At 37.8% G+C, this 26725-nt stretch overlaps 1 protein-coding gene and 1 long non-coding RNA gene across 26 annotated transcripts in view; one reads left to right on the forward strand and one right to left on the reverse strand.

Moving 5' to 3' along the window:
- Positions 1-2997: 2997 nt before the first annotated feature.
- On the reverse strand, positions 2998-5864 carry LOC102149711 (uncharacterized). Its single transcript, XR_001380723.3, has 4 exons — positions 5516-5864; positions 3863-3994; positions 3531-3658; positions 2998-3352 (listed from the first exon to the last, which is right to left on the reverse strand). It is a non-coding gene; the product is annotated as an uncharacterized lncRNA (long non-coding RNA).
- A 183-nt stretch (positions 5865-6047) lies between these two features.
- Positions 6048-26725, forward strand: part of RALGPS2 (Ral GEF with PH domain and SH3 binding motif 2) — a 156108-nt gene continuing 135430 nt past the window's right edge. For 2 of the 25 annotated variants that reach the window (XM_070267770.1, XM_070267782.1), the window contains exons 1-5: positions 6131-6270; positions 8125-8290; positions 8411-8555; positions 10580-10609; positions 15108-15351. The gene's annotated coding sequence lies outside the window, so the exon portion shown is untranslated. Of the gene's footprint in view, positions 6271-6716; positions 7237-7284; positions 7413-8124; positions 8291-8343; positions 8556-10579; positions 10610-15107; positions 15352-26725 lie in introns of those variants that run through there. The other 23 variants (XM_070267772.1, XM_070267784.1, XM_014739462.3 and 20 more) reach the window with 21 other exon arrangements.

Consider the following 26725-nt stretch of genomic DNA (forward strand, 5'->3'; position numbering starts at 1 on the left):
ATAGTTTGGGCTCATAATTCCAAAAAAAACCTGCAAAAAAATTTAGAAGGATCAAGACTAAATGAATAAATGATAAAAGAGAGAAAAATAAAGAGTTAACAGTGATTCTAAAGTGTGGGAGAGACAAGAAATGATGGGAACAGCCATGTTGAAGGGGATGCTGATTATGGAATGAGAAGTTTCAAGTTAAAAAGAAAGCAACAATTTTTTTGTTGTTGCTTTTATAAAAGATACACATGCTTCTAGTAAAAAAAAAAATCAGGAAACAATGGAAATATATAAAATAGGAAAATGAAAGTCTTCTTCTTTACCCCTAAATCCATGTTTCTCTTGGGGTAACCACTGAGAACGTTTGTTTATATAGCTTTCCAGGCTGGTTTCTGTGTATGTATCGACTTAAAAGAAAAGGAAATGGAACACCAGTATACATAGTTCTCTTCGACTTGTTTTTCTTTCCATATTGGTTCATATGGAGCTATCTTTTCAATGTAAGGAAATATAATTGTATTTACCTACTCCTGTATTAGCGAACACTTAGTATTCCAATTTCTGCTATTACAAACAATACTTAATGAGCAGTCCTGTATATCTCTTTGAATGTTGTCACAGTATTTTTGTAGGACAAGTATCTACGTGTGAAATTGCTGAGTCAAAGTGTATGTACAATTAAATTTTTCCTTGCTTCTGGCAAATTGTCTCCCAAAGAGATATGCTCACTTACACTGCCACCATCAGTGTATGAGAGAGTATATGTTGCCCATATCCTGGCTAAACCTGAATATTATCAATCTTATTAATTGGGCAACCTATTATGCAAAACATATCTTGTTTTAATGTGTCTTTCTGTGATTATCAGTATGGATGGACATATTTTTATAGGTTTTATTAGATATTTTAATTTTTTCTTCTGTGGTTATTTCAGTTTTGAACTTGGAGAGGTTGAACTGATGATGGAATGTCCTCATATAAGTGTCATGGAGGCAATTGGACTTGTGGTACAGAAATCTGAGTGAGAATTACTGGTGGAGCAGTGACAGTTCAAACAGTAAGGCCACATAAGTTCCCCATATAATCATCAAAAGAAGAGAATACAAGGCCCTTAGGAAACTCCGAGTTAGGAAAGAGAAAAAGGCAAAGTGATAGAAACCGAGTAGTAGCAGGTTAGCAGTTGTAGAGATAAAAGTAGAATCAAGATGGTGGCCTGTCATGCTAACTGGTTAAGGGGTTTTGGGTAAATTTTGAATCTCTTGAGCCTCAGTTTCCTCATTTATAAAATGAAAAGTTGGAAAAGATGACCTTCAATTATCAAATTCACTGTTTATAATTTTAAACCAAGAGATGAGACAATTTCATGGGAGTAGTCAACAATTTTAGAAAGCATGTGGGATTTGGCAGTAAAGTGGTCATTTAAAATAATTATGATGTTATAGTCTATGGATTGCTTACTTCTGCTGCTCTGCTTTTTTGAAATTCTAACATTTAAAAAAAGCTTTTTATTTGGAAATAATTTCAAATTTATAGAAGAGTTGCAAGGAACACCCAAATACCCTTTACCCAGAGTCACTTATTGCTAACATTTTACCTATTTGTTTTATTACCTTTATTTTCTCTTCTCTCTTTTTTTTTTCTCAACCATACACATTCTAGTCTTTTACTGCTAAACACTGCAGTATTTAGGGATGTAACAAGAGTTACCAATTTCAGTGATTTTAACAGTGACACTTTTATCTAATCAGTCTACCATCTGTTTACCAATTAACCCAATAATGTACTTTATAGAATTTTTTTTCCCTTCCAGTAAAGAATCCAGTCTAGTATCTCACATTGCATTTTGTTGTGATGGCTCTTTAGCTGGAATATTTTCACAGCCTTTGTCTTTAATGACATTGGCATCTTTGAAGAATACAGTTCCTTCCTTGTAATAGGAATTAGTTCCTTCCTTGCAACTAATAGGAAGTCTATGGGAAGAATTCTAATGATGCAAATATCCTGTTCCTTATCAAAATTTCTCTCTAAATTTAGCATCCATTGATGGTTCTTGTCTTAGTTGCAAAATAATGATTGCCCAACTCCGTCGCTCCCTCCACATTTACCTGTTGGCATTCAACATTCTACCATAAGCAACAGTACTCCTTTCTTCATTTATTTTATCTACTTATTACTGGCAAGGATTTACGAATTCTTGGTGTTTTTTTTTTTAAAGTCTAACCTTATTTTGAATGCAGGCCATATAAGGAAACTACTGTGATGAATGTTATTGGCATAGATCCTTACCCTCCACTAAGTATGAAGAGCAATGCCTAAACTTTTTAGGAAACAAGCAGCATGCAACAATAATTCACTTATCTGGTAAACTCGGTTATCCAAAATATAAAGGAAAATATGAAAGTAGGCAAATGGTCTTTATACTAAGTAAATGTCCCAAAATATCAGAGTTGTTTTAGCATTTTCTTTTGAGGTTCTTTACTTTTATTTTATATACACATTTTAAAATATTGGTTACTTGGTTTCCCAGGCTAACAGGATAAGACAGAGGCGTGAGTGTGAATATGCATGCAGGCAGTGCTGTGGCAGAGGTGCAGCCACGAGCAGGGACAGCAGGAGGGTCAATAATGAGTTCTTTCCAGACCAGTTAGACCCAAAGGAATGCAGGAACACAGGAGGACACAATTATTTCCGTAGGGTGAAGGGTACCAACTATTTCTAAGTTCCTGAGGACATCTTGCTATTACAGCTTTTGTTTTGAAGATACCTCAGGGTCATTAGGAATAGGTTAAGCTATACTGTATTTTTATAATCAAGGCAGAGAAACTGGTGATATTTTTTGGGGAAAAAATCAGTACAAGTGGTTTAAATTAAACTGTTTCTAGTGCTTTAGGGTGAAAACCTCAGTTATCCAGAATATCTAATTCTGTTCATTCGCTCACTGCCCCCTTTCCTTATCCTGTCAGATAAATGAGGCATTACTGAAATTGTCTTTAAAGTTAATATGGAAAATTATGAGTTCATGCAAACGTTTATTTATGCACTAGCTGGTCTCCCCCATAGTCATTCCAGGGAAACATTAATTATTAAGTAAATACATTGCCGCTGATCCATATCCTGCATAGTCACCCTTGTGAGAAACAGCTTGATCGTAAATTAAGGCCTTTTGAAAGTTGGTGCTCATATTTGAATGGACAGGTGATTGTCTTTGTTCTTGGTATCAATATCCGTGGCATGTCTCTCTTGATTGAGAAGCGTGGCGGGCTCTCCATGTACCTTGGTGCCAGTTTTCTGGAGAACGTCTGTATCTTCAAGGTCCCCCAATGCATCCTTCCCCTCAAAGTGAGTTTTGGGTATGCTATTTTCCCTATATTTTAAATCAGAACATTGCAAACATAAACAAATTTTTGAAAAACATCCAGCCAATATACATATATTTGAAAAAAGAGATGAAAGGTTAGAGAAATAATAGAGGTACATGTTATTACTGAAATTCTGTTGGTTGTAATAGAATTAGGTGTTATTGAAATAATCAGCTTTCTTACCAGGCCAGTCTAATTTTGTTCTGACAGCTATAACGAGATGAGCTGTTTGTTGATTTGTTTTTTGCCATGGTGGTCTCCTGTCTTTGAAACTGCTAGTTATATATCTAAATTAGTTCCTTGGCGTACCCCTTGAAAATAATTTTGATGGATAGTAATAAAACTGTTACATAATGGTGATTCCTCTGAAACGAGTTCTAAGCATATTGAATTCTTATTGATTTCTATTTTATATAATGGCATTTCTATTTTATACATTAGTACTTTTTGTTATACTAAGATTGCATATTTCCTGTCTTTTGGCAAAAGCAAATGGAATATATAAAGCAACTTACAGAATTTAACTGCGATAAAGGATGCTCTGGAAAAGAAAATTTGCTGCTGGTCTTTAAGTGTAAAAAGGCACTGTTTTCATTTGCATATCAATGAATGAGAAGGGTCATTGTCTTTCTAAAGTAATTCCCAAGCTATGACAAAAAAAGACATTGAGAATGAACTTTTTTCTGTATTTTTATACACTAATTCTTAATCTTACCAAGTTCAGAAGTTTGAACTTAACACAACTCTAAAGGTTAATAAAACCATTATTTTACAGGTTATCAACATGAGAAACAGATTTTAATTTTTACGAACTCAAAAATTCAGTATGTATAAGAATTTAGTACATCCATGGCCAAGCTTCATGAGTCACATGGCTTTTTCTCTTCAAAGTCCAAATGAAAACTTCACTGCTCTTACAGTAAACTGTGAAAATTATTGGCAGATGTAGGAACACAGGCTCATTTGTTTTTATGAAACCCTAATTCAAGTTGAAAGTAATTGCAAGACATTTATACAAAATAGAATTCCCTGTTGTTTCTCAGTTTTCCTATTTAAGAGCAGTGGTAATGGGATATGTATATCCCATTATAATATATAAATATATATATCATTGTTGCAGGTATTATTGTTGGCACACAGCCAACCACGACCTTTTCCTAATCTCTTACTAACACTTAAAAAAGACTAAAAACATTTACCCAACTTGATAACCAGAAAGATTTGTCCTCCGAGTGCTAATTCTATTTGCTCGTTGTTTCTTTGGGACTGGAAGCAATTAACATCTATGGGAAAACTTACTGTATACATAATACATTTCCCCTCTTTTTATCGATAGTCTGTTTTCCTGGGTTTTTTTTAGTCTATTCTTATTTTAAAGGTTTTTTTTTTCTTCTTTTCGTTTCTCTACGTCTCCCAGTAATTTCATCATGATTCTTCTCAAGGCTTTCTTTGAAAGTAACATGGAATAAAAATTAAAAACCATGAACTTTGCCTATTCTTGTTTTTTTTTTTTTTTTTTTTTGAACTTACCTATGGGGCGGGGAGCAGGGGAGGACTTTAAAGAAGTAACCCTATTTGAGAGAAGAGGGTTGAAGAGCATTCTGGCTTCCCTAACAGAGTAGAGAGCTAGGACACAAGGTGGTCAAAGGAGGAAAGAATTAGCATTCTTCAATATACAAGATCAATCAGTTCTGTTTAGTGGTTATTAAAGGGAGGAAAAAAACTAAATGGGAACAATTCTGGTCCTTTCGTGTTTTGTACCCAATGCTAGTACACAGTATTCCTTCCACATTTACTGCACGTTGCCTAGAGAAAGAGCTGCAGCTCATCAAATAATCATCCATTTCCAAATGGTCTAACGACAGCATACACAAAGGCGGTTCACTTAAAACCTTCCATTTCTTGTCACACTGCATCAAATGGTGTTAATTTCAAGTAGGCCACCCCATACAGAGCACCCTCCGAAACAACACCTTTCTATCCTTTCACCGTTTATACCAAATCCAGTCCTTTTTCATTCACAAAAAAATATTTACTATTTCAGAATCTTGTTCGTGCATTGACGTGCAAACACTGTTCACCTGAACTCATCAATCTGTGATCCAGGGGATGCCAAATTTCTGTCATTTGCTCATTAAGCCAAGGGCGGTACCCTGCATAACACTTACAAAGGCCTACTTCCAACACTCGCCGAATCTCAATGTGTGAGACGACCGATCACCATAATTTATGACCCTACGGCAGTGGGGTGGCTCTTCGCATTTGGAGCCCCCTCACTCGTCCGCAGCGACTTCTAAAAACACCGCGGACGCGGGCAGGATATTTGATCTGGGGGCCAAGTGTTTCCAGACTTTGTTCTCTGGCCTTAAAGATGAGATGCCCGCGCAGCAGGCGACCGATACCACCGTGGATTTCCCCGAGCGGGGAGAGGGTGGCCGGGCGGTGGCGGGCACCCCACCTGTCAGCCCTCCCGCCCCTCCCCGCCCCCTCGTTTGGCCCGTAGCGGCCCCTCCCTCCGGCGGGCGCGGGCAGGGGAACGGCGGAGGGCTGCGCGCGCCCCGCACCCCGGCCCCCGGCGGCGGTTGGGCTCAGCCGGGCAGCAGGGCCGCGGGCGGGGAGCGCGCGGGGAAGACCCGCCGGCCGGGGCGCTCGGGGCCCGCGCGAGCGCGCTCGGTTGGTGCGCGAGGGCGGCTCCGCCCCGCCCGCCGGGCGCGCGCCTCCGCCAACCCCGCTCTCCTCCCCCACGGCCGGCGCGGACGGGGTGGATCCGGCTCACTCCCCTCCCCCGAGCGGCGGCGGCGGCGGGCGCTGAATGAGAGACGCCGACTGCTCGGGTCGCCGAGCGCTAGCCTAGGCGGCGGCGGCGAAGCGGGAGGCCGACGTCGCCCCTCCATCCTCTGAGGCCACTGCCGCGGCGGCACAGGTCGGTCCTCTGGCCGCGGGCCTGGCGCGGAGCCTCGGCGGGCGGTGCGGGGGAGGGAAGGTGGGTGCGCTGCGCCCCCCGGGCGGCGCGGAGCCGCTGCGGCGGCGGCGGCGCGGGGAATGGCGGCGGCGCGGGCGCTGCGCAGGGGAGCTCTCCCGGCCGGGCCCTGGGGCTGCTCGCCCTCGGCGCGGGGACGAGCCCGAGGGGCTCGGGCTGACGGAGAGCGCCGGCGGCTCGCTCTCGGAGTCGGGATGCGGCCGTGGGGTCCCCGCTCCGGGTGTCTGTCCCGAGGCCGAGGGGCGCGGGGTCCCCCGAGCCCGCCTCGCCCTCCCTGCTGCTGGCGGAAGCCCCCGTTCTCCGCCCGCGCTGCCCCTTCAGGTAAGCCGGAGCCGCGGCCGCCGCGTCGGGCCACACCCCCTCCCCTGGCCCCGGCGGCTGCGCCCCGCAGCCTGGCCACCGGGCCGGCCTCGAGCCCGCGCGCTGGCGCTCAGGGTGACCTGTTGCGGAGCGGTCCGCAGCCCGAGTCGCCGCCAGCCCCGGACCCGGAGGCGCTGGTCCCGCGCTGGCCTCGGGCCGGGCGCGCGGCGGGGTGCGGAGCCCCGGGCGCTGCCCGAGGTCGCGTTGCTAAACGGCCAGGAGCGGGCGTATTGGAAAAAAGAGATTCCGGACGGATCTGATCAAACACTTGCAAAGCCGGGCTGTCTGTCTGCAGATAGCCGGAATTCCACTGCAGTATCGGATTAGGGCGGCTCGTAAACACCATGCTTTGGAGGTGATTTGGGAGAAACCCGAGCCACGAGTGAAGAGCTGATATCTGGAGAATAGCCGTAAACCTGTGCGGAGCTAAATTATCCCCCCCCACCTGCCCCCCTCGAAGCTCTTTTCCTGTAGCTGTGTGTGGTGTAGACGCAGGCCAGTTTCAGTGTACGTGGGCGTGTTTGGGAAGAAGCTGCGAGCTGATAGGAGGTACCTTAGCACAAATGTTAATTTGTTTGAACTGGGAGGGGTGAGGGAGGAGGAGGAAAGGGCACTGATGTTAGCTGTGGAGGAGGGGCAGTCGAAACACTAAATTTCTGTTGAAGAAAGCGCCAAGGAGAAATATCTAATACCCAGTGTTTAAGACCGTAAAGTAAGAAATACAGGTAGTAGTTAACTGAGCTTTATCTTTTATGTGTCCTTGAATAGTTTAATTTCAACGCTGTGGTTGCGGTAGAGAGCCTTGTTTTCGTCATACTGTTTATGAGTTGATTTTGGTGTTTTTCTATACTTACCATCAGATCAACTCTTGTTCAGGTCTCTTTGAAGATGACCACTAGGATTTCGGGAAACTTTTCGATCCGTGCGTGCGTAGTATTGCAGTTAGAGATCATAGCTTGCTAGCCGTAAAGCCTGTTCCACCCAGATAATTATGCTTATACAAGTGCTGTAGAATCATAAATATATGTATTACTCTTACTGCTGAATATCTTAACTGTAGACTTTGGAATTATGAAGAAGCTTATCCAAACAGTATTATTTTTAATAAAAATAACCTCTAACTCAGGGTTTGTATGCGTAAAGTTTATCATCTAGCTTCAAAGATTAGGAAAATGACTTGTCTTATTAGCTAGATCTAAAGATCAAATGTGAGGACATTAGATGACTTTCTGAATAAATAATTTCAAAACAATTTAATTTATTTTAAACAATTCACTTTCTCATTTTAAAATTCAGTATAATAATTTTGAAATAGTAAGATCTAACTTTGATTTTTTTCATTATATTCCTCCTTTCATTGAATTAGGGAGTTTGACTTTTCAAAATACTCTGGGTGGGACTCTGGAAATATCTTTCACTTTGCCTAAATTATTCCAGATTGCAACACAACTTTAAAGATAGCGCTTGAATGATCAAGACTGCAACATGCTTCTCTGATATGTGTTTTTAATATCAGAAAGAACACACCAAAATTTCCTCAGAGAAAATACAGCGAAAAAACTGGCTTTGTGAATCTTTGACTTTTTGTACTTTTATTACACATGTGAGTAATGTATTTGTGTGTCTTTAAAAACCTAGTAACTGTCTGTTTCAGTCATTACAGTTGAGAGTGTAGCGGTTTGTAGTGAATGATAGATATATAGGTGAAGTTGTTCTGTTGCAGCTTGGAACACTTAAGCCTTTTCTAGAGGCCTGGCTCCTTCATTTGCACATACTTATTGAGTACCTCCTTCGTGCCAGTTAATTGCCTAGATGTTGGAGATACAACAAAGAAAAAGACAGGTCTGAGCCCTGCTGGAGCTTACAGGGTAAGTAGGCAAATAGTCTGCTGCTTCATTCTCAGATAACACTTTGTTTAATGTTAGTTTAAAAGTTTAAGAAGTCAAAACTCCTCTGATGAGTTTTTTTGGTTAAGGATATTGTTTGTGTTTTTTCCTTCTAAGAATAGTGGGAATTATATTATTGAGTGAACAAAAGCATGAAGACAATTGTTTTAAAAATAGGCTAATATTTATATACATGGGTATTCTGGTTCCTAAGTATACCAGAAATAAACATTCCACCTGAAGTCAGATGACGGAGGGTTTGCATGTGGCTAAACAGCTTTATTCTTTTGGTTTATATAGTTAAGTGTTTGCTAAAAATATTCTCTCTTGGCACTTACTCGTTTATAAGTGAGTCTAAGTTCTTTGCAGATTACAAAGCTTTTAAAAAATAGATTATTGATATTTCTCATTGACAGGACTGCCAGTAATTAACATTGGCCTTATATTGGCATTATCCTCTCCATTTTAGGTGAGGACGTGGGTTTAGAGATGGTAAGCACACTGCCAGTAAGCAAGTAGGGAACCCAGACCCAAGTCTTGGTACCTCAGGTGTACCAAGCTCAGTGGGGAGAGCATCCACATCTCGTGCTACAGTACAGCTGCTGGTGTGCTTTTCCAGAAATTTCTGAATAACTTTTAAACTTCAAACCCAACTATTAATTGAAATTTAATTAATTGAATTTTTTTTCTCTGTGAGGTAAACTTTCAAACCTGTTTAAAATTTAAAAGGATTGCTTTTTTTGCTGTATAAAAAAGGCGGATAGTTTGGATTTACTTTTAATGGTACAAGTGGTTTGAGAATAAGACATAGTAAAATCAGTCTTATTTATTGAATGTGAGATTTTTATTGTGTAACAACTGTATTTGGAATAAAATTGTCCTTTCAATCTGAATGCTGCATTTTTTTAGTTATTCAATTTTCATGAAAAGATAATTCAAATAGCTTGAAATTCTGCCTCAGCCTGCGAGAGGTTCCTTGGAGAGGAAAATGACTGTATTGCAATACCCTGTAGATTGTTTCTTTAAATGTGTCTATTCCCATTGGTTTAGGGTTTCTCTTTAGGGAGTGAATGAAGATTAGGTGTGATAAATTTTGGTGACTTAGAATTAATCTGGAGTCTTTCTTGAGCTTTTGATTTGGGAAAACTACATAATAGAATAAAACACTGGAATTTGAAATGTGTGATGTCTATCTCCTCTATGGAAAGAAAAAAGTCACTTTAATAACAGTCACTTTAATAAATAATGGCTAGTTGGGGATATACAAGAGTATGAATAGCTGTGTTCATATGACTTACGTTGAAGGTGCCTGGCAATTTTTGTGTGCCGCTACAGAGAACTTTTGGTACTGGCTCTTAAACGATACATTGCTTTGGAGTATGAGAGGTTTAAAATGAAGCTCTCTCCTTGAATTTAATTGATACCCTTCTTTTATTTACTTATATGACCTTTTTCTCAAGACAGATTTTCCTTTTTAGGTCGTTTTCCTTTTTGCTAATTCTTGGAAAGCCCTTTTCTGAAAACCCTACCTAAATAGCATCCTGATCCGACTCTGTCTTTGTCTTTATTTTTCTTCACAACAGTAATTTATCTGACATTATAGCATATATTAATTTGTCTATCATCTCCTTCCCCCTGGATATAAACTTCATGAAGGCAAGGACTTCGTTTTGTTCACTGTTGTATTCCTGGCACTTAGGAAAGTACCTGGTACATAGTCAATGCCCAGATAATATTTGTGGGGTCAGTGAATTAACTGGTATTAAATGATAGGAAAACCACTAAACTTTGTGTTTAAAAAAAACGCATTAGTTTTTACTATAATACAACTATGCAACTAAAAAGAAAATTGCACTCTAAAACTTATAGTGAAAAACACTGAGGTACATTCTTGTCTAACTTTCCTTCCCAGATCCTGCTCTCAGAGTAACCATTTTCAGTACTTTCAGCTGTTTCTTCTGATATTTAATCTTTCATATTTTAAAATATTTGTTTTTCAATTTTAGATACTGTCTGTTGGACTCCTACTGTGGAAGGTGAGCCTGTGCTTTAGGATTGTTATGCCACCTTGAACCTCCTCTCCCTTTATCCTCCCAGTGTAGTTAGAGCATGCTTTGGTTAAATCAGTGTTCATTGTTTACATTATTATGACTGTAAATTTGTTTGCCATTAAACCTTGCAGTGTACTATGATTATATTTGTATTATTATATTTGTTGGAGGTAAATTTTTTTTTCTTTTTTGTTTTTTGCTTGGTTTCCTTTTTGTCTCTAATTTTTTTCTAGAAACTGTCCCAATTACCATCAGGTAATTGATCATTTGATTTTTTTAAGAAATTGGAAAAATCCTAGGGCTCTCTATGCTTTTGCTCCAGTCTGCACCGTGACTCTCCATTTCTGCTGCAGAGCTATAGCTGGTGACTTCCCTTCACCTTGATTCTGAGAATTCTCTTTGCCTTTTCCCTGTGTTGGAGCCTGTGGTCTCTGGACCCATGCCTTCCTCTTTCTTGATTTATACTTTTGTTTTGGTGAAATGCATCCCTCAGTAATTTTCAAGAAAGAGCGTATGAGGAGATGAAATTTTTGAGGTGTTCATATTGGTGAAAATACCTTTCTTCTGTATTGATACTTGGTTGATAATTTGGCTGGTTTGGGTATGGAATCCAAGGTGAAATAATTTTCCCTCAAAATTGAAGCGATTGCACTATAATTTTCCAGCTTCAAATGGTTGTTGAAAAGTCTTATGCCATTCAGTCTTCATCCTTTATTTGTGACCTGTCCCTGTTAAGATCTTTTCTTTGTCATCGGTTTATCTATGTCCCTGATGTTGTATGTGTGGATCTTACTTCATTTCTTGTGTGTGGAACTTAGTGTGCCCTTTCAACCGGCAGAGACCATGGTAGATGAGAAGAGAGATGATCTAAGTCAGGGGTCAGCAAATCTTTTCTTTAAAGGGCTAAATAGTAAAATAAGTATTTTAGGCTTCGTGGACAGTATAGTCTCTGTTACTGTTATTCAGCTTGGTTTTTGCAGTGTGAAAGCAGTTCTAGACAGCATGGGCTGTGGTTTGCTGACTTCTGATCTATGCATAGGTGGAAGGGTGGGCCTTTGCTTTACTAGGAGTAGGGGGAGTTTATCTACAGAGATGGGTGAGAAGGCAGAATATATGGACAGAGACATGATGGTGGTGGCTTGAGGAAGTTCTCATCTGAGTGTTTCTGCTTAACCTTAGTGTCTGAGAAGCAAGGTCATTAGCTGAGACTAAGGAAGAATGGGATGTGTGTTGGAGGTTTGAGAAGAGGGAAAAATAGATGACATAGTCATCTATCAAAGAGTGGAAAAGTGAACAGAGTAGAGTAGAATAGAACAGGAAAATGGAGTGTGAGTGCCAGCAGCATGAAGGGCTCACTTGAGTTAGATGGTTCTTATTTTCATGTTTCTCTTCTAATAAGAATACCTCTCAAGTCTCAAAGTTAAGTCTGATTATCTTACTATAGGTTTTTTTAAAATTAGATATGGTTATTTTATTAGCCTTATCAGATATTTTCATGCATAATTAATATATACAGATGTCTATTTTTATACATATAAACTTATATGTCTAACCCATATAACTGCTTATTTCTAGAGAAATGCCAGAAGAAAGTACTATAATTTTTTTCCCAAAGGCAAATTTTGATTTAGAAATCATTCATTTATTTATTCATTAAGAAAAAGCCATGGAGAATTTTCTGTGTGCCAGGAATAGTTCTTGGTGCTGGCGATACACCTGTAAACAAAAAGACAAAAATAGTTGCCTTTATATTTTAACTAACGTTTAAATTATATACGCACATAAATATTAACAAGAAAGGAACAATGTGTAGAAGAGAGAGAACTTAATAGATATTATTATTTTTTCAGCTTTATTAAGGTATAATTGGCAAAATTATAAGGTATTTCAAGTTTACAACGTGATGATTTGATGTATGTCTACATTGTGAAAGGATTCTCCCCATTGAATTAATTAACACACCTATCACCTCACATATTTATCTTTTTATTTTTGATGACAACATTTAAGTTCTACTTTCTTAGCAAATTTCAGTTATGCAATACACTATTATCAACTGTAGTTACCATGTTATACATTAGGTCCTCAGACCTTATTCATCTTATAACTAAAAGTTTGTATCCTTTTACCAACCTCTCCTTATTTCCCACACCTTAGTATAAGATTTTGATAGATAAGTGTAAAAGATTAAGAAATACCTTCTAGTCTTAGTTTTGTCAGAGTTTTTTCTCTCTCTTTTTTTTTTTTTTTTTTGGAGGAAGATTAGCCCTCAGCTAACTACTGCCAGTCCTCCTCTTTTTGCTGAGGAAGCCTGGCTCTGAGCTAACATCCGTGCCCATCTTCCTCTAGTCTATACGTGGGACACCTACCACAGCATGGCTGCCAAGCAGTGCCATGTCCGCACCCGGGATCCGAACCAGCGAACCCCGGGCCGCCGAGAAGCGGAACGTGCGAACTTAACCGCTGCGCCACCGGGCCGGCCCCCCCAGAGTTTTTTCTCTTTTAATATCATAAATAAGTGCTGAATTTTATCAAGTACTATTTCTCTATTGGTAGAGATGATCGTATGTATTTTCTCCATTAATCTGCTAATAGGATATATTTTATTAATAGATTATCTTCTGTTTGCATGATAGGGTTCAACCCTACTTAGCTGTGTTGCATTGATTTTTTCTCCCCACAAGCTGAACTTTATTTGCCCTTGTCTTTGAGTTTTTTAAAATCCACATTTATCAATAGATAACTTTATCAGAGATTTTTATGTATGTATTTTGGCTTCAGAGTTATGCTAGCTTCGTAAAATGAGTTGGGAAGCTTTCCGTTTTTTTCTGTTCTCTGAAATGGTTTTGTAACATAGGGATTATGTGCTTCTTGAAGGAACTGTAGATGTAATGTGAAAGGTGAAAAATAAAGTTTCTAGAAGAAAACATAGAGACATATCTACAAGATCCCATGGTAGGCAAAGATTTTTTTTAGAACAGGACACAAAAGGTATTAACCAGAAAAGAAAAGATTGATAAATTATTCTTCATTAAATAAGAACTTTTCATCAAAGGATACTGTAAGAGAGTGAAAAGGCAAGTGACACAATGGATAAAGTGTCTGCAATACTTAAATCTGACAGAGGAGCAGAGTATGTAAAAAATATACATGTCAATTAAAAAAAATGCAGGCAACCCAGTTTTAAAAGAAATGGGCAAAAGACTGGAACAGGCACTTACAAAATGAGTTGTCCAGATGTCCAAGGTGAAATGGAACTAACACACAATTTTCAGAGAATTGCGAATTAAAATTATCATGTGATACCACTACATACCCGTCAAAATGGTGTTAATGAAAAATCTGAAAATACTAAGTGTGGACAAGAAGGTAGAGCACTTGGAACTCTCGTATGTTTCAGATGGGTTTGAAAATTGGTACAGCCACTTTGGAAAGTTGTTTGGCAGCATCTACTAATGCTCTACATGTGCATACCCTGTGATCCCACAGTTTCACTTCTTGGTATAGACCTGATAGAAATCAATATATATGTGCATCAAAAGACATGCACTTCAGAAGAAAACATAGGGGTAAATTTTCATGACCTTGGAATAGGCAAAAGATTCTTGGGTATGACACCAAAAGCAGGAGCAACAAAACAGAAACTAGATAAATAGGATTTCATCAAAAGTTAAAACTTGTGCTTCAGAGGACAGCGTCATGAAAGTGAAAAGACGGGGGCCGGCCCCGTGGCCAAGTGGTTAAGTTTGCGTGCTCTGCTTCGATGGCCCAGGGTTTTGCCGATTCAGATCCTGGCTGCCAACGTGGCACCACTCATCAAGCCACGCTGAGGCGGTGTCCCGTATGCCACAACTAGAAGGACCCACCACTGAAAATACACAACTATGTCCCGGGGGACTTTGGGGAGAGAAAGGAAAAATAAAATCTTAAAAAAAAAAGAGAAAGTGAAAAGACAACTCACAGAATGGGAGAAAATATTTGCTAGCCATATATCTGATGAAAGGCTTGCATTCAGAGAATACATGAAGAACTCTTGACGACCCAATGATAAAAAGACAACCCAATTTAAAAATGGGCAGAGGATCTGAATGGGCATTTCTCAAAGAAGATATACAGAAAGCTATCATGTAGCTATCATGTGGCTTCTTGTATATCTAGCTATAGCTTGATATCATTAGCTATCAGGGAAATGTAATCAAACTACAGTGAGATACCCCTTCATACCACTACAATGGCTAGAATAAAAAAGTTAGATAGTACGAGTGTATGCAAGGATATTGAGAAATTGGAACCCTCATACACTGATAGGAATGTAAAATGATATAGCTACTTTGCAAGACAGTATGACAGTTCTTCAGATGATTAAACATTGACTTACCGTATGACCCAGCAGTTCCTTGGCTAGGTCTGTACCCAAGAGAAATGAAAACATGTCCCTGCAAAAATTGTACATGAATGCTTATACTGGCATTACTCATTGTAGACAAAAAGTGGAGACAACACAAATGACCATCAGCCAACAAATGAATAAACAAAATGTGGTGTATCCATACAATGGATTATTATTCAGCCGTTAGAAGGAGTAAGGTACTGATACATGCTACAACATCAGTGACCCTGGAAAACATTGTGCTAGGTGAAAGCAGCAGTCACAGAAGACCACGTATTATATGCTTCCATTCGTATGAAGTGTCCAGAACAGAGAAATCTGTAGAGACAGAAAGTAGGTAAGTGGTTGCTTAGGGCTGGAGGGGGACGGGTGGGTGGGAGGATGAGGGAGTAGTTAAAGGGTTTGGGGTTTATGTTTGAGACGAGAAAATATTCTAAAATTGACTGTGGAGATGGTTGTACATACCATTGAATTGTACTACACTTTAATGGGTGAATTGTATGGTATCTGAATATCTTGGTAAAGCTGTTAACAACACAAGACATGGCAAAAATAATCAGTAATGTGAGTACATTGCCACCATATTAAGTGAGAAAAAGGTGTAGAGGAATATATAAAATATCCTGTTTTTGTAAAACGAACAACAAAAACCCTGTGTCTTTGTATGTATGTACATGTGTAAGTGATCTCATAAGGGTGGAAAAATGTTGCACACCAAATGTAAACATTTGTTACGTAGTTGGGCTAAGTTAAGGAGAGGGAGAGAAAAAAGTGAGAAAATAAAGGGAAAGGGTTAATTCAGGAAAACAGCATGTATAACATACTCAGTTATGTAAAACATAAATCTTAAAATGAAAACAGTAGTTGTCTATGTGGTGAGATGCCAGATTTTTTTCTTCATTACATTTTTCTGGGTTGTTGAATCCTTTTTATTTTATTAATAGAATTACCCACAACTAAATTAAGAGGCAGAACGAATAAAATAAGTTATAGAACCTGAAAAAACAGCAGCTTTTTTCATAATAGCTCCCAACTGGAAACAGTCCAAATGTCCATCAGCAGAAAACTGGATAACTAATCTGTGGTATGCCTTACACTAGACTACTACACATTGGTGAAAAAGAAGGAACTACTGCTCTACTCGGCAAATGTGGGTGAATATCACCAAAAAAATGTTGACCAGAAGAAGCCAGACACAAAGGTTCATACTGTATGATTCTGGTTTTTTTTGAAGTTCAGGAAAAGGTCAAACTCATCTATGTTGATAGAAGTCGGGTTAGTGTTTAGAGGTTGGGACTAGAGGAGCAAGGCTCCTGGCGTGCTGGAAATGTTCCCTATCTTCATACGATTGATGGTTACGTGGATGGCCACGTAGTAAAAATTCATTGAACAGTATACCTTACATAAATGCACATTTTAGTATTTCCATATATCTCAATAAAGTGAAACAAATCAAACCAGGAAAAAAGGGAAAAAAAACTTTAAATCTGGTGCTCATATAAAAAGTCTGTACACTTGGAGGGACACTTACATCGCTTTCAAACACAGGTTCTCTCTACCCTCATGTTTAGTGGTTGCATTGTATCATGTGTGGATGTATCATAATTTAATCTCTTGATGGACGTTTAGATTGTTTCTAACTTTGATGTTATAAACAGTGAGAGAGGTAATATCTTTTATAGGTCTTCCTATACTTTTCTGATCATTTCCTTTTGATGAATTCCAAAAAGAAGGATTGCTTGTTTGGAGGTGAAGTACATTTGCATTCTCCCCCAGGGTGTATAAGTGTTTGTTTCTCTATACTCTCACTGACTTGGTGATTAGCTTTAAAAACACATGTATTGATCTGTTATGGAATAAATACCCCCTAACTTTTAATTTGCATTTTTAAACATTTCAATGAAATTTATATTTTCATGTTTTTGGACGTTTGTGCTGCTTTCTCTGTTTTCCTTTTCATACCTTTTACCCATTTTCTAAATGCTCAGTCTTTTAAAATTGAGTCTTTTAGTGAAATAAATCAGATATACAAAAAAGTATATAAAGAAAAATATAGTTAACCCGTAACTTAAGAAATGAAACATAACCAGTACAGTTGAAGCAGCCTATTAGTTAACATTAATAACATGTAAGAGTTCTTTAATTAAGAGTATTAAGTCTTTGTCACTTGTAGATCTTTTCCCCAGTTTATCTTTTGTCCCCAAACTTAGAGTATTTTATTGAATCTGAGATGGCTTCAATTATAAGATACACTATTTTATGTACAACTAAGAATAAAAATATTCTATCACTTAAACCATGACACTATTGATTTTAAGAGGCATTCTGATTTCAGAGATACTAAAAGATGAGAAAATATTCATCTTAGAATTGATGAAATATATGGGTCTTACTGTGTGTGTTTTATGTTTTCTTTAGTCAGATTTATCAATCTCTTCTGTTGTCTCTGTTTCTGCTCTCAGTCCTAGAAAGGCTTTCCTATGCCAAGATAAAAAAGAATTCATCTATGTTTACTTCTAGTATTTTTATGGCTTAAATGTTTTTCATCGTTAATTCATCCTATTTATTTTAGTGTACGATCTTTTTGTCTTTTTATCCAAATGGTTTGCCAGTTGTAATAAAGTTAAATTCCACTAACGGTTTTTTGAACAAGGAATGATACACTCACATGTGCTTGCTTGAGCAAGATTAATATGGCTATGGATTTGGTTGGATCTAGTCTAAAAATTATCAGTTGCATTTTCTATTAAATGTATATCTTAGAAACCTATAGTTTAATTTGCATTTAAAGGAATGTGAATGTCAAAACTATGATTTTATGTTGACTTAAATTTCTAATGCATCTGAGTGTTCTTGCAGTCAAATAATTTACTAAATTAAATTGAAAATAATTTTTTTTGTGACCTAGACAAGGATTTTAATCCTGTGCTTAAAGTTTGTGTGGATCTGGGCAAGTTACTTAATTTCTTTAACATTCAGCTTCCCTACTTGTAAAATGGGCATGAGTGTCTTCTCATGGGATCATTTTAAGGATTAAATGAGAAGGTGTAAGCAAAGTCCTGAGCTGAATTACTTCTCTCTTCCTCTTTCAGGACCTTGAAGAGGAAGTGTAATCACAGCCTACCTTCTCTTGTATCTGAGGTTACTCTAGATCTCTAGGGTAACTGGAGTGAATTATTTGTTAGACCTCTTCCAGTCCTGACTTACAGTCCCAGGGTTTGACCAGAACTTTTCTGGCCTTCTGAAATTAGCTTACATGGCAAATCTGTGTTTTCTGTTGCTGCTCTTAAGCTGCTCTTCTGTGAATGTGCTGAAATCTTTATAGATTTTAGGATTTTGTAGATGGGGCATTAGTATGTATTTTAGCTTTGATCGACTTAGCTCTTATTCTGTAAGTTGTTGCTAGGATAACCTCTGCTACTTTTCTTTTACTGTTTTAATTTGAGGATATATTTTTCACAGGTTTGTGTGGTTTAGATCCTGTCTGTTAAAGCTGGGTGACAGGGTTAACTCTACTAAAAGAGAAAGTTTTGAGGATATCTTAAGGATAAGAAACTGCGCTTTTGAGTTGCTTCTTTTTGTCAACATTATTTTTGAATCTTCTCTGAGTCCAGCGCTTGTTAATGTTATCATAGAAGTATAAGTCTAGGTCCTTGCGCTTGTTGTTTACATTTTCTGGGTGAGGCGAAGTCTTTTATGTGAAACCACAGTAAATAGCATGAGACCATAAGTAGGTGTGTGTCAGTCTGAAGAACAAGCGGTTCACAGGAGAGGAGGCTCTGAGGGCAGGAGTGGTCTTCAAGGAATGTGTTTCATTGCAGTGGAAAGAACATATAGATATTGGGGGAAACGGGATGACCGAAGATACAACAACAAGAATTAGTCTTTTTGTCGTTCTTTGGGTTGAAGCGTTTATTTGAGATGGAGTGGAAAATAGTTATATTTGATAAAGTAGAACCACATTATTCAGCCCTCAGAAATAAAGCAGATTAGAATTAAAAGGATAGTACGTACTGTCACTAACTTTTAGCTTCTCTGTTTCCTTTCTTCTTGATGCTGTAGATTGAAAGTTTGTAAATCAAGATTGGAGGAAAAATCCAAACTGTTTAGAAGGAGTTTTCTTAAAAAAAAAAGCCTTCTAGTTGTATATATATGTATTAGATAACCTTCCTAATAAAAAGGCTTAAAACAATATTGATGGGAAAGTAGCATTAATAAGTTTTATATTTACTTTTTCCTTTCTTCTTCCTATTACTTGATCTTAGCTAATTATGTGGCAGAAAGTTTTAAATTCAAAGCCATCCTCTGCCATTAAGAAAGCCAAAAGGTGTAGGATAGAACTCATCTGCAAAAAGATTTTTAAAGATAGCGCTTTGGAGGTTTGAATTTAAAGGAAATGGGCAGTACTGTTGAAGCCTTCTGTGCTGTAATTGTTTATCTAAACACTGTGGGCAGCTGTGAATTGGCTGTAGTAATAAGGTCACCCCATCTAGCCACCTCATCTGGTTCACTCCAGTGTGGCCCAACAGATACAGCTATCAGAGTGGATAGGGTCACTGATGTTCACTACTTCCATCTCTGAGCAGAATTGGAAATGATGATGACAGTGTGTTTTCTTCCTCTCAGTTGTAATACTGTTGATATAGTCTGGCAACCCTTGATTTAACAACAGCTGGACCTGTGACCTATGTATTACTTGTGTGACACTGTAAATTATATGATCTCCTTAATAACAACCAAAATTTGTGTTTGTAACTGCTTAATTACTATAACTAAATAGATTAGAAATACTGACAAGACTTTTGAGCCCCAGATTAGTGGTGACTTAGCTGACTCAGTGTCCTTGACATGTGTTTTGTAATTCTGGTCTTCCCACAGTTCCTTTGAAGGAAATCTACTTTTTCCACAGTGCGTTGCAGAGGAACAGACCTCAATAGCTGTGTTTTTTTTACCACGTAGGACTATATTGCAACTGCTTGGTCTAGGAGTGGTCGTTTGATCTAAGGGCTGCTAATCTGTAAGCCAAGTACCAACCTAGGATTGTCTGGTGGGGAAAATTATAGCCATTTATAGGAAACATGGAGTTAATTTGTCATTGAGCCACGAGAGCTGACGCTGGAAGGATGCATTAGTCTGGAGTTCTGTGAAACTAAAGTTTGAGAGACTGGAAAGTAAGTATAAGCAGAAGCTGTGAATTATAGAAATGATAAAGGAGATGAGGAAGCCAGTTGGTAACTAGAAAAGAATAGAGCATCTGTGCCAAGAGAAGCATGAAATTCTGAACGAGAAACCCTGTGGTCTGAGAGCAAGACAGGCACAAAACATAAGATCAAAGATTCTGGTTTCTGGCTCTGTAAATGCTCTTCTTCTGTTACTCTGGTACTTCTGTGTCTCCTGCCCCTCTTGATGCCGCATCCAGTTTTTCCCCCCAGGAGAATGTGCAGGCTTTGGTGTCAGACTTTTGGCAGTAGAATTCTGGCTCTGTCTTTTACTTGCTGTGTGACCTTGGGCAGGTTGTTTAACTTCTTTGTCTCGTTCCTCATCTGTAAAATGAGCATCATAAATAATACCTTTCCTCATAGGGTTGATATGAGGATTAAATGAGTTGACACACGCAGAGCTTTTAGAGCAATGCTAAGCATATAACAAATGTTCAGTAAATAGCATCATATATATAATGCCATTTGGGGTCATTTGAAAGAATTTCTTGTAACTGAAAGAGCCTAAAGAGTTAACTTGCTTACGGACTCAGAACAGTGCAACCCAGTTTGTGGGCTGGATAAGCAAGATTATTTCAGGTATTGTGTAGGGCATTAAAAAATACTGTCTTATTCAGTATGAATAATAGGAATTGCTGTTTATTAAGCGTTTAGATGCTTGATGCTGTTATAAACGTTTTACCTACTTAACTCCTTGGATCATCACAATAACCTGGTGAAGTAGGTACTCTTGTTGTCTTCATTTTAGAGAGGTAGAAACAGAAGTAGGGAGGCCAAGCGTCTTGTCTAAGCTTATACAATATGTAGCTGGCATAGCTAGGATTTGGACTCATTTGTTGTAATTGTAGAGTTTTAATTTGTAAGCATCTCTTTCCTTTTCAGTTCTTATTTACCTTTTTAAGTGAAACCAAGGAGAATGTCTCAGTTTGTTGCTAATATTTCTTTTACACTTTTCTAATGCTTCTCTCCCATTTTAATGGAAGTAGCATACCTCAGGTACAGAGACTTAGGTGAGCAAGGTATGATACTAGGTAGTTTGCTAGGTAAGATTCTTATACTGTATGTGAAGTGGTATAATATCACTTGAAGATAGACCATGTTAAGTTAAAAGGTGTATACTCTAAATCCTAAAGCAATCCTGTTTTTAAAAATGTTACAGGTAATAAGCCAACAAAGGAGATAATATGGAATCAGAAAACATACTCATTTAATTCAAAAGAAGGCATAAAAAGAAAAAAAGTATGGGACAAATAGAAATAAATAGCAAGATAATAGAGTTAAACCTAACAATATTAGTAATCACATCAAATATTAATGGTCTAAACACACCAGTTAAAAGGCAGAGATTTTCAGTTATGCTAAAAAAGCAAGACCCAACTATATCCTTGCCTACAAGAAACATACTTCAAATATAAAGATGCAAACAGGTTAAAAGTAAAGGATAGAAAAAGATATATCATACTTACAAGAGTCAAAAGAAAGATGGAATGGCTATATTAATATCAGACAAAGTAGACTTCATTAAGAGCAAAGAATACTTCCGAGGATAAGGGATGTCATTACATAATGATAAAGAGCTTGGTTAATCAAGAGGGCATAACAGTTCTAAATATTTGTGCCCCTAATAACAGAATTTCAAAAATACATCAAACAAAAACTGATAGAACTTCAAGGAGAAATAGTCAAATCCTCAGTTGTAGTTGGAAATTTCAGTACACTTCTCTCAGTATTGAAAATCACAAAGATGTAGTGGACTTGAATGATACTGTCAACCAATTTGACTTAGTTAACTTTGATAGAGTATTATTCTACCTAACAACAACAGGATGTTCTTCTCAATTCTTCTTACGTGCACATGGAACATTTTCTATGATAGACCATATTTTGGGCCATAAAACAAGTCTCAGTAATTTAAAAGGATTGAGATCCTGTGTTTCCTCATTACAGTGGAATTAAATTAGAAATTACTAACAGACAACTGTGGAAAATTTACTAATACTTGGAAACTAAATAATACAAGTCTAAATAACCTGTGGGTCAAAGAAGAGATCAAAAGAAAATTAGAAAATATTTTGTACTGAATGAACATGAAAACACAACATATCAGAATTGTGAGATGCCACTAAAGCACTTCTTAGGGGGGAATTTATAACACTGAATGCCTATATTAGAGAATAAAAAAGATCTCAAATTAATGACCTCTACTTCCACCTTAATAAATGAGCAAAAGAGCAAATTAAACCAGAGTAACTATTAGGAAGAGAATAGTAAAGATCAATGTGGAAATTAATGTATAGAAAACAGAAAAACAGTAGAGAAAATCATGTCTATTGAAATGAAAATGTCTATTAAAATGAAACCAAAAACTGATTGGGAAGATCAGTAAAATTGATAAAGCTCTAACCAGACTGGTTAATATCAGGAGTGACAGAGGTGACATCACTACAGATCCTACAGATGATAAAAGGATAACAAGGGACTATTATGAACAACTTTATACCTATATATTTTACAACAGAGATGGAATGGACAAATTCTTCAAAAGACACAATACTACCAAACTTCACTCAAGAAGAAATAGACAACCTGAATAGCCCTCTATCTGTTAAAGAAATAGAATTTGTGTTTAAAATGTTCCCACCAAGAACACTCCAGGTCCCGATGACTTCACAAGTGAATTCTACTAAATATTTAAGGAATAAATTATACCAGTTCTACATAAACACTTTCCAAAAATTGCAGAGGAGGAAATAATACTTCCTAACTTATTTCACGAGGCCAGCATTACCTTTATACTCAAACTAGACAAAGACATTATGAGAAAAGACTTCATAGAAATATCCCACATGAGCATACATGGAAAACTTCTAAACAAATTATAGCAAATCGAATGCAACAATTTATATTAAAAAACATAATACATCATAACCAAGTGGGGTTTATTCTAGGAATGCAAGGTTATTTTAAAATTTAAAAAACAATCAGTGTAATTCACTCTATTAACCAACTAAAAAAAGAAAAACCATATGATCATTTCAATAAATGCAAGAAGGAAAAAGCATTTGACAATCTTACCTCCATTCCAGATAACTCTGAGCAAATTAGGATTAGAAAGGAATTTCTTCAACCCAATAAAAGACATCTGAAAAAACGACAGATAATGTAGTTTTAATGGTGGAACACCAAATGATTTCTCCCTGAGACCAGGAACAAGACAAGGTTGTCTACTCTCACCACTTCTTTTTTTTTTTCCCCTTTTTCTCCCCAAAGCCCCCTGGTACATGGTTGTATATTCTTAGTTGTGGGTCCTTCTGGTTGTGGCATGTGGGACACTGCCTCAGCATGGCTTGATGAGCGGGACCATGTCTGTGCCCAGGATTCGAACCAGCAAAACCCTGGGTTGCTGAAGCGGAGCACGCAAACTTAACCACTCGGCCACAAGGCTGGCCCCATCACCAACTTCTTTTCCAAAGTTCACTAGAGGTTCTAACCAGTGCAGTCAAGCAAGAAAAAGAAACAAAAGGCATCTAGAATGGAAAGGAAGAAATCAGTGTGTCTTTTTTTGCTTACGACATGACTGTGGAGAAAATTTGATGGAATTTATGAAACTACTAGAACTAATAAGTGAGTTGCAGAATATAGGATCAATATATAAATATCAGTTGCACTTCTTTACACTAGCAATGAACAGTCAAATTGAAGTTTAATAAAACTAATGCCATTGGCACTAGCAACACATGTGATATACTGAAGACTACACAGCGTTGCTGGACAAAATTAGAGGACACTTAGATAAATGAGGAGATAGTGCTTGTTCATAGGTCAGAAGCTTCACTGTAGCTAGGATGACAGTTCTCCCCAAATTGATCTATTGAGTCAGTGCAATCCCAATCAAAATCTTAGCAGGGCTTTTTTGCAGAAATAGACAAGCTGATTCCAAAATTTATGTATAAGTGAAATGGACCTAGAATAGAAGAAACCACTTTGAAAAAGAGGAACAGAGTTAGAGAGCTAGTACCACCTGCTAGCACAATTCGCTATAAAACTAAAATAATCAAAACCCTGTAGACGTGGTGTAAAGATAGAGAAATAGATCAGTGGAGTAGAAGAATCCAGAAATAAGCCAATACGTGTATGGACAATTGAGTTTTAACAAAGTGCGAAGGAAAATTCCATGAAGAAAGTATAGTCCTTTCAACAGATGATGCTGGTGCAATTGGATATCCATATATAAGCAAATCAACTTCAGTCTATATATCTTGCATTGTATACAAAAATTAACTCAAAATGAATCATAGACCTAAATGTAGAACCTAAAATTATGAAGTTCTTAGACAAAAACAGGAGAAAATCTCTGTGGTCTTGAGTTAGGCAAATATTTTTTAGGTATGACACCAAAAGCATGATCCATAAAACAGCACATTGATCAAATGAACTTCATCAAATTAAAAATGTGTGCTCTTCGAAAGATGTTGTTAAGAGAATGAAAAGACAACCTGCAGAGTGGGAGCAAATATTTGCAAATCAAATATCCGATTAAGGATTTGTGTCGAGGATATATAAAGAACTCTCAAGAAGTATTTATTTACATAACATATTAAATATAATATTAGTCATTAGAGAAATACAAATTAAAATCACAGTGAGCTACCAATACACACCTATTAGAATGGCTAAAATCAGAGACTGACCTTACCAAGTGTTAACAAGGGTGTGAAATAACTGGAACTCTAGACTTTGCTCTTGGGCCTGTAAAATAGTACAACCACTTTAGAAAACAGTTCGATTGTTTCTTAAAGTGTTAGATATAGACCCACCAGCTAGTCTACACCTAGATATTTACTGAAGAGAAAAGACTTTGGGAGTGACTGGGTGGGTGTGGTCGCTACCTTGATTATGGAGACTTTTTTCATGAGTGTATGCCATATACTTGAAACATGTGCAGTTTATTATATGCCACTATATATAAAGAAAGCTGTTTTTAATGATGGAATAAACATCCTAATGTAGATACGAATTGATAAAAGATTTATTTAAAACTGCTTATATAACAGGCATCTTTCACATAATTACTTTAAATATACACAAAGCAGAAAAAGTTGATTGAAATCTTTTTCTTAGAAATAATCGAGAAATTTAATTCATTTGGATCAGAGGTTCTCAGCTGGAGCAATTTTACCCCCCAGGGGGCATTTGGCAGTATCTGGAGACATTTGATTGCCAAAACTGTTAATGGCATGTAGTGGATACAGGCCACAGATACTGCCAAACAGCCTCAAGTGCACAGCATAGTCCCCTCAAGGGAGAATTACCTGGTTTCAAATGTCAGTGCCAAGGTTGAGAAACCCTGATTTATAGAGTATCTAAAGTCAATCTAGCTGCTTATTTTTTGACAAAACAAGTTGCTAAGCAAGAACCTTTGAAGAAAATTCTATCTAAGGCTTTTGGAAATGTGTGGATGATATAATTATGAGACTCATTTTTGAAATAATTATTTTTGTATAGCCACCTGGAGTTGATCTGTTTGGATGTGTTGCAGTATTTGTTTTCATATCATTTGAAAAAAATGTCAAAACGTCCCTACTACCACACCCATAGTTTCTCAGCCTAGTCTCAGAGAGGCCACCAGTAGAGCTTAATTTTAATTGATGGACTAACGTTTAGCTTTTGTTTGTTTTTAAATATTTAGTGGCTATTTGAAATCTGAAATTTAAATTTAAGGTTCATTAATTTTAAGTGCCTACCTAGGCATCTTTTTGCCAGTGTTCCACAAATAGGCCAAGACTCCGGTCCTCAGATCAGAGAGTTTTCAGTAGTTTTGCATGGTGACACTTGGATCTGAGTATTTTCTTCTTTTTCTGTTTTAAAAGAGAAGCTGGGGGAGACAAGGTAGATTTGAGTGAAAGAATGAGGGAGAAAGACAAGGATTTGGATTGGGTTGACAACATTGACTCTTAATATGTTGCTTATGAGGGGCAGTTTTTTTCCAAATAGGGTAATACTTGGAATTTTGTATATTTGATTTGGTTAGGAGTAGTTTGCTGCTCCTACAAATATATCTACAGCTGCCCCCACAAGACTCATGTTACAGAGCTAAATTTGATCCATATACAGCTTTCCTCTGCATATTGCTCGCATCTATTGTACTATAGGAGTGCTTTCTGAAGTAGAATCTGTGCCTGTTTTTGTTCTAGATCAGGGCTTGGCAAACTTTCTGTAAAGGCCCAGATAGTAAATACTTCAGAATTTTTTTCTTTTTGCAGGCCCTACAATCTCTTTCATCTACTTAGGTCTGCTTTTGTAGCAGGCAAGTAACAATAAACAATACATAAATGAATGAATGTGGCTGTGTTCCAGTAAAACTTAATCTACAGAGACAGGGCTGGATTCAGCTTGTGGGCCATAGTTTGCCAACCCCTGTCCTAGACCCAGCATTTCCTCTTTGGGACATGTGGCGTTTTCTGCTTAGTTTCCCAGTGGTGGCTGGTTGCA

Source organism: Equus caballus, chromosome 5 (genome assembly GCF_041296265.1).
Source record: "Equus caballus isolate H_3958 breed thoroughbred chromosome 5, TB-T2T, whole genome shotgun sequence".
NCBI classification, from domain to species: Eukaryota; Metazoa; Chordata; class Mammalia; order Perissodactyla; family Equidae; genus Equus; species Equus caballus.